Source organism: Thalia democratica, chromosome 1 (genome assembly GCF_965202585.1).
Source record: "Thalia democratica chromosome 1, ktThaDemo2.hap1.1, whole genome shotgun sequence".
Lineage (NCBI taxonomy): Eukaryota > Metazoa > Chordata > Thaliacea > Salpida > Salpidae > Thalia > Thalia democratica.
In genome coordinates this window covers 61,757,388-61,767,078 of record NC_139165.1, presented here as the reverse complement: position 1 = coordinate 61,767,078, position 9,691 = coordinate 61,757,388, and positions in this window count along the sequence as shown.

The window sequence follows — 9,691 nt, the reverse complement described above, 5'->3', positions numbered from 1 at the left end:
GTTCACTAACTTTATTAGAAATTTGATTTAAAATATCAGCAAAAAATTCTAACTCATTTGTTTTTGTATAAGAAATATCTAACCTCTTATAACTATATATAAATTTCAAATTATTATGAAAAACAAAAACAATATTACAAAATAATAGTGCTTTCAAGTCTTAAAAATTATATGAACACTTGGACGATGTCACATTAATATCAAGCTGGAATTATATTATATTTGATGTCTTTTTCAACAATAATTTTAGGTTAAAAATATATGTTTTAAGCCTAATATGTTAAATCTAAAAAGATACTTTGCTTTAAACAAGCTATTTAAATACAAAGAAAACATTAAAGATTAAATTAAACTGTTATAAACTATGGCAGGGTTGCCACTTGTTTTTTTTTAATTTTTTCCAGGTTTTTAGAAGCACACATTTTTGGGTCTATTTTTAATCTAAAGTTAAATTTAAGGTAAGGAACTGTGTTCAATAGAATAAAAAGATTGAAAAGATACAGTAAAGCTACTTAATATGTATTTTTTAATAAAAAAATTTTTGGTGATGACAAATTTTTTTTATCTATATGATAAATTTTTTGAGTCAAACCGAAATTTTACTACTGAACATTATAAAATTCTTAAAAATTCCAGGTTTTTTTCTAATTCTTAATTCTTATATGTTCAAAGTTCCAGGTTTTTCCAAGTTTTTTTCAAAATTTCTTAAATTCCAGGTTATTTTTGCCTAAATTGTCAAATTCTAGATTTTTCTAGGATTCCAGGTAAAGTGGCAACCCTGTATGGAAAAAAAACGGTAATTCCCTAGGATGATGTTGCACCAATACCATACTGAACAAATATTGTATATAATGTCTTTTTTAACTTTAGTTATATGCTAAAAACAATGTTTTAAGCCTAATATGATTAATCTAAAGAGATAATTTGTTTTAAACAAGCTTTATAAAAACATAGTAAGAATTAAATTTAATTCTGATATAGTAAAATATTTAATTGACTTTATTTAATGATATCACAATCAATATAAATTAATATAATTATATTGTCAAATAAAAGCGATTAAATATTTAAGTTATATTAACATTTATGATAAATAAGTTTAATTTTATTTATATACTTATAAAATACAAATTTTTAGCCATAAAATAAAGATGGTTAAAAAAGAGGTCAAATATAATACTATTTTAGCTTGATATTGGTGTGACATAGTCCTAGGTAATATGCAAAAATAATTCTTGTAAAAATATTCAAACTTAGTTTTAGTATAATTTTAGGTTTAGACTTAGCAAAACTAATTTTACTACTTTTGGCACAAATTTAATAAAATTGTTCTGATTTCAGCTAATAAAATTAAAATAATCTTAATACACATAAAGATTTGATCATGGCTTTTAGTTATGTGAAAACAAATATTCTAATTGACATAAATAAATTGTCAAGGTGTCACAGAAGAAATATTAATTGTTAAATAAGACTTTAATAAAATGATCCAGTTTGAGAGTATTATAGGGGTGTCTTACATATTTAAAAACATTGAACCGCTTTACTGAGCACAAAATATGAGTGTTTTTGAATAGCTTTTTTCGAAAAAAGATTAATTCAACATTAAAACGAAATAATTAAAAGTAGTATAAAAAAAACTAAGCAAAACTAGTAAAACGAGCGAATTATAATTATAGTTCAATAGCTTTGCACAGAAAGTTACTAGAAAGTATTTTTCGATTCAAGCATAATCTTTACCAATAGTTAAACTTATATCTTTGTATTGGTGTTTGTCTTAAACCTTTGGTTTTATTATTTTTATTTTTTATTTATACTTTTTTAATTTGTTTCTTGTACATAAAATTTTATAGTATTGCTTTGTCCTCATTGACAGTGTGATTAAACAAGTAGATGTTTTATTTTTATTTTTTAATTCTATTTTGTAGCTTTTTGTTTACTATATATTAATTGTCAATTTGTTTCAGAAGATAGAGATTTCAAACTTAGAAGTAAAAACTTGATATTTTTTAGACGTTCTGGTTATTTAATTTTATTTGTTAAAAATTAGTTTTAGGTTAACAAACAGTTTATTTAACTCAATTAAATACTTTTATTATTACCTTATTTTTTTCAGAGTATTTGTTAAGTTTTATTATTTTGTTTTTTAAATTTAGCTGTTTATTGTTAGAAGTGATTTTATTTTAAGTAGCTTAAACAAATTCTACCAATTATTAGTGCTAGATTTTATTGTTTAAAACTGAATTGTTTACAAATCTATAAAACAGTTGAACAATCTTTTTTTTTTTGCTCTATTTTTATTTACTTACAAACACATATACTAGAAATTTAAAGACACTATTTTAAAATACATGGTGCTCTATAAGTTTTATGACATTACTAAATATTTTATGTATACTGACATTACTAACTCTCCCCATTTATTCAATTTTGAGATATCTGTTGCATTTTTTGTGGTTGCTCTTGTAGAAAGGGCAACAAGAAAAATGTGAATGTACATGATCATAAAAATAGAAATCTAGGGGAGGAGACGGTGTGGAGCCCATTGACTATGGTTTCCATGGTCAATATTGGCAGTAATGAGTTAAATAAGGGTGCTTACCATTTTTAAACTTAAAAAAAAAATTGTATATACAGTTACTTTTTAAGTTTTTGTTTTTATTTTTTCATTATTGTTTTAAAGTTAGCTCAAAGAATTAGTTACAAGTAAATGGTGTGCAGCTCGATGACCAAAAGGTCTTTCTCCACACCAATCCATTGACCTTAGTTGTGAGCGTTCACATTTTTCTTTCTTTCTTTCTTTCACACTAGACTACACATGAGAAAAAAGTTAATAAGCTTTTTTAAAAGTAAAATCGATATAAATGAAGTTCAATAAAATTTGACTGTTTGTTAAACTTTATTTCTTTTTAGTACTAAGCGCTTAAAGGTTTTTGTCCGCAAGATTTGTACTATACTAAAATTCTAGTAATCAGGCACTTTAAGGGGGTCGAAAAAAAGTAGATATATTTATAAGAAAACTACAAATAAGTTCTGCGCCCACAATGTTCCTTTCAGCTAAAACTTTACCATAAAAACTTTAAAAAAGCTCTTGTAACAAAAACAAAATTGGGCTTATTTTAATAATCAATTTTTGCTAGTGCTTTAACTAACTTATTGCTTATAACAGTTTTTTGTTAATTACTTCATTTATTTAAATAAATGCGACCAGCGGAAGACTTTTTACTATGCAGTGAGAACTGAGGATGAGGACTACAAGCATTTTTTCAAGTTTCAAACGATAGTTTACACTACTTATGTTTCAGACGTAACTTTATGCTCAAAGCGTGCTTAAGACTAAGTTTTTTTTTTATAACACTGTACTGAAGCAATATAACCTAAAGAGAGAACATAAAAACAAAAAGACATACGAAAAGAGACATATTAGAAAACACTATTAATTAGTTTTTCTAGAAAAAAAAAACTAATGTAATGTAACAAGCAATGCATACCAATTAGTACATAATAATAGTATATAAATACAAGATTCAATATAAAATTTAGTCTTACGAAGAATTTGTAGTCTAAAGCTTTAAGTCTGAAGTTCTCTGAACTGATATAAACCTGAACCATATAAAATCTACTGTTTTGTTTATACCATAAACATAAATTTCTCTATTTTACTATCAAGTATAGATCACCATAAACTAAGTTTTAATAAAAAGCATATCGAAAAATACTATATGTTTGAGAATATTTTACTTAATTTTTGAGTATTATTAAGTTCAATAATAAAATTGTATAGTTTTATGTGTAAACATCAAATATTACAAAGTATTTTCTAGTTAAACTTGTTTTAAAGTAATAATAGAAATCTTGTTACAAAATTAAATAGGTAGGTATTGTAAAATAAATTCATTCACTTATAAACATTTCATATAAAAGTATTAGAATTACGTAAGCGTAACTGAGATGTCAAAAATGATACGTAAATTAAGAATTATCAACCAAAATTTGAGATTGGGTGAATCATAAGAAAACAACAACTATAGGTCCATAACCTGGTGAAGAACCCTATAATATATATTTAGTAAGCATTTGCGATACTTAAACAAAACGTGTGCTGTATTCACAAAAGTAGCGACTAGCGAGTAAATGGACATATGCAAAAACAAGATAAAACTCTTACTGCGTAGCTAAAAAAACCTAAAAAAATAATTTATTTCTTTTTTATATTTACTTTGATTTTTATATGTTACAACTTATGACTGCGTTTGTAATATATATATATATATTTATTTTGTGTATCTTTTTGTATTTACTTTTTGTATCTTATCTTACTTTGAAGATTGTGTTAATTTTTAAAACTTTTGTAAAGAATTGCTTTTTAATTTAATTTGGTATTTCAGCATTAATTACTAGGGTGGGTGTCAGAATGACACAGCGACAAAATGACACGGTGCGTCACTATGGCAGGGAGACAAAATGACACGGTGCGTCACTTTGGTACAGCGACAAAATGACACGGTGCGTCACCTTGGCACGGTGCGTCACTTTGGCACGGTACGTCGCTTTGGCACGGCGACAAAATGACACGGTGCGTCACTTTGGCAGAGCGACAAAATGACACGGTGCGTCACTCTGGCATGGAGGGTCACTTTGGCACGGAGGGTCACTTAGGCACAGCGTCAAATTGACACGATACGTCACTTTGACACAGCGACAAAATGACACGGTGCGTCACTATAGCATGGATTGTCATTTTTGCACCGTTTTTTTTTCATCTATATTCGCTCTGAAGGTCTTTTAACCCTTTTTTTTGCAATAAGCGTTATTACTGCTTAAACCAAACTTTTAAAAACCTTAATTTGAAAGTTCTTCTATAGTACGTGTAAAAATTGTAAGCAAAATTGGGAAAAGTGAGTATAACAACACAGAAGTTGGAATTAAACCAATTATTCTTTTAGTTATTATCTTTACTCCAAAAGTAACACATTTTGAACTCGAATTGTAAGTATTTCGAAAAGTGTAGTATTCAAAGCACATGTTTGAAAACTAAATTAAAATTTTAAAATAAACGCGCATTAGATATGTTAGTAAGAAAACCTTAAAATACAACTTTATTTTGAATTTTTTTAAATTATTTTTGAAAACATTTGTATTAAATAGTTTTTACAGCGTTGTAAATATATACATTTGATTGTTTATTAAACAAACAAAACTAAAAAGCTTAACCAAACAGTAAACATTTTTTGTTCGATAATGTAACAAATTATTGTTATTTTAAGCTTTCATTCAGTTTTATAAAACAAAATTATAACAAACTTATAAGCAAAACTAAAATTCTTCAGTAATATAACTTTTAATTGTGAAATTTTGATAGTAATTAGTTAAACAAAAGATTTATCATATTTTTTCCAAACTATAGTAGCTTGATACATTTGAAACTATATATGATACAATGCTTTAAAATTTAAGTCATAGTTTTGTTTTTTACGTTTCACGAATTTTCATATTTATCTTATGAATAAAGTTTAGTACTTTTTGTTAAACTTTTAATTAATTATTATCAGGAGTTGTATTAAAAAATAATTAAGATTTAACTTAATACAGAGTTATTTCGTTGTAAGATTAAGTCATGCGTGTTTTAACTCTAGTTTTTAAAATACAGAGTTAAGCTACTTTTGTGGTAACTAGCCAGTCATATTAAATATGTTTAATATTTTAAACTAGTAGTTTGTTTAAACATAAAAGTTTTTTATTACTGTTTTTTAGACGACATAAGATTATCGCTCAAAAAGTTATACCAAATAAATTTCATAATAATACAGTAAAAGCAGATTTTAATTTGCTTATAAAACATTTCTGCTACTTTATATTCTTGAGTTTTATTACAAAGTTTTAAAAAACTCGGTTTTGTCTTAACTTTGTTATGAAAATAGTATTTAATTTTCTGTTTTTAATCTTGCGAATAAAAAAAAGAGTTTTTGTAAAAATAAATACATTTTCTAGGATTTTTAAAAACTTTTTTCTAAAATTTTAAAACAGTAGTGTTTATTAATGAGGAGTCAATTTCTTTCTGATGGAAAAGTAAAAAAAAAAAAATTTTATTTGCTTTTGATATAAAATAGACAATATTTTGAAAGTATGGGGCATTCGGCAGTAATTGGTGAAAGCGATGTGCTATTTACCTAATTATCATGGGCAACCCGTGGTCTCCAATATCTGTATTGAGATATTGGAGACCAAGAGTTGCCTGAGCTTCAGGAATATTCTAATAGGAATCAAACGCCTAATCCATTAAAAAACGCAGCGAGAAAATAATTTAGATAATTACTAATCAAATTTATAACGATTTTAAAATCTTGACACTATTAATGGCGATAATGTTTTATTTTGCGAAGTTTTACTATTATAATAGTAAGAAAAATTGTATTCTGTTAAAGCAAGTCTACAACTGTATTACAAGTGTGTAGTAGTGGTTTATTGAGTTTTATTTAAAGAGATGCTTGATTTAGGAAATGTTTTGCTAAAAATAACTAATTTATTTGCGGTTATTTGTACTTATACTTTTATCTATGCATTTTTAGTGCTTAGGTGCACCATTTTATTTGCAAAAGAGCATTATATTTCTACTTCTAAGTGCACGATATATGTTGCAACTAATATAAATTACATAGATGCGCAAAATTTCGATCTTTTAAGTCAAATGCACAATGATTTTTTGAAGATGTTGCTACTAACGTAAATCGTCAGGGAACGCAGTATTTTAGTTCAAAATTGCAACCTATTAAGTCGCCAAAAGAGCGCAAGTATTACTTTTTTTAAGCATAAAAACGTAAAATAAGAACCGCATTAGAATTTAGAATTACAACAGCAGAATAGTTGTTCTCATTAACATCTGAGTTTTAGCTGATAAAACAATTTTTTCTATGTGTTTACTACTACTAGTTTATTGGTTTGATATGCTGATTGATTTTTCTAAAGTATTTGTTTTAAATCAGAATGTTGCTGAAGTTTAAAAATATGTTTGAATGAGTTTTCATATTTCTTAGTTGCAAAATGGCAAGTCATTTGCCACATTTTATTACTCGTTTCAAGTTCAAGTATACAGTTCTAATTAAATTTTTCCAATCGAAAGAAATCAAAAATAAATTCCCTTCAATTTGGCACTCGTATTTTGTTAAAAAAGTCGCTGCTTTTGCATCTTTGTGAACGTTATTTTATAAAAATAATTATTTGTCGTTTATTAAGCACAGCTTTTAAGCACACCTAACACCTTGCTACTTCTAAAAAATGAGTATATTGTTTATAAGTACGACGATGGACAATAGAAGGTATAAACATTACGTGTTTCACTTTATTCTATGAAGTCACAATCAAAAATTTGTTTTCAAAGTTAATTAATGTGATTGTTGCTGATTCTACAAAACCGGTTAGAAGACAGGAAACCTAATAGTTTCCTAGAAAAATAAGATCGGTGTCCATACCTATGAAGATTGAAGTTTCACAACAAATCGTTCCTTCCCTTATTAACTGCAGTGTCAATTTGTCGCTGTGCTATAGTGACCAACCGTGTCATTTTTTCGCTGCGCCAAAGTGACCATCCGTGCCAAAGTGACGCACCGTGTCGTTTTGTTGCTGTGCCAAAGTGACCCTCTGTGCCAAAGTGACGCACCTTGTCATTTTGTCGCCGTGCCAAAGTGACGCACCGTGCCAGAGTGACCCACCGTGTCATTTTGTCGCTGTGCCAAAGTGACGCACCGTGTCATTTTGTCGCTGTGCCAAAGTGACGCACTGTGTCATTTTGTCGCCGTGCCAAAGTGACCCTCCGTGCCAGAGTGACGCACCGTGTCATTTTGTCGCTATGCCAAAGTGACGCACCGTGTCATTTTGTCGCCGTGCCAAAGTGACCCTCCGTGCCAAAGTGACGCACCGTGTCATTTTGTCGCTGTGTCAAAGTGACGCACCGTGTCTATTTGACGACCGTGTCATTTTGTCACTGTGTCATTCTGACCCGCTCCCTAGTTACTAAGCTCATAATTACTAAAAAGCAAATAAAATGTTTTCACGCTTGGGCAAGTTTTCGTATACAAGCCTCAAAATAACAACAAAATTTAAATTTTAAATTAAAGATTAAAGCTATCATAAGCTTAATTTAAAAAAAAGCAAATCTGTTGTAACTGTTTGTTTGTACACTAGCTCTTTAAAATCAGTTTACACAGAGCATATTTTTAAAGTCGCTAAAAAGCAATTTAATAACAAAAAACTTCTAGTTGAGAAAAAAAATTAGCATTTTACAAAAAATCAACATAAACTATTTTAGCAAATTATACCCATAAAAGTATGTTGAAAGAAGATTCTCAAAAAAGTTTTGGTCCAAGGGCCTACTTCCAAGAAAAAATAATCGAGTCTTACACCAGATGAATCAGTAAGTATTTTGTTTAGACATTTTCTTCTAATTTTTCAAGGAGAATACTAAGCTAAAAGATTTTCATAAAAAAACACGTTTAGTAATACAACTACAATTAGTGAATAAGTTTTGTTTCTGACAGATATGTCGTCCGAGAAGTCCTAACAATGATAAAGTCAGGTCGCAGAACGTGGCGTGAATTGTTGTTAATTGGTCGTACGGATTACTGTTTATTTGTAAAAACATTTCAGTCTTGCTGAAGAAAGCCAGATTGCTACTGGCTGTTGTAATCTGCTATATCTCTCTTTTCATTAGGCAAAACAGAACAAATACGTATCCCATTCTTTTTTATAAAATTTTAGTGCTTATCCTGATTTATTTGACTATCTTAAGCATCAGTAACCTTAGCTTTGACTGGTGTCACCATCAAACAAACTCTAAACTAGTTCTTCAATAAAATACCAAAGATGGCGACTCATGGCTTTTAACGCATATGTTGCAAACAATTTACCAGTACTTTTATAATTTTGAAGTTTGGTTATTAAATCAAAGTTGTTGCCAGTAGCTGCTTAAGCTACAGTACAATTGTTCCAATAGAAAATGTAGCAGTTTATGCACAAGTCAACGGAACAGCTTAGTTTCTTTAAAAAAGTAGTGTCAAAAATTGTTTTTAATGAGTTCTGTTGTGAAAGCAAAACTATTTTAAGTACGTAAATGACTTTGCTCATCCACATCTAGCTCAAGAAACAGCTCCAGGACGTTGATTAGTGAAACCTTGCGAGGGTGGAGTTCTAATGTTAATTGAGGTTAGTTTTACAATCTTTTTATAATTAACACGCATGATGTTGTTTTTTTTTTCGTTAGATAGAAAATATTGTTCGAGCTTTTTTTCATGTTCTTCTCACAATTTTTTGACCATAACATAGTTCCCTCTATTTTTATACATTTGCCTTTACTACTTTATTTAGCTTTTATTAATGACGAGTGGTTTACTAGAATCTTTTTAAAATCATAATGAAATGCAACAAAACCTTTTACGTCAATAATATCCCTTTTATAATGATCTGTCATTTCTTCATAAACAACTTTAAGATGTTATTTCAGTTATATTTATTTTTGACCCCTTTTAGTTGTTGCCAATTTGATTGTAACTAAGCAGTAACTGCGAGTAAGTTGGTAGTCTGGAACCAGCTATACTTGACCTGGTTATGAACCATAAAAAACGTTTGTATGTATCTTTATGTTTGAAACTCATTGTTATCTAATACCAAGAAATTGCTTCAAAACTCTCTTAATTCA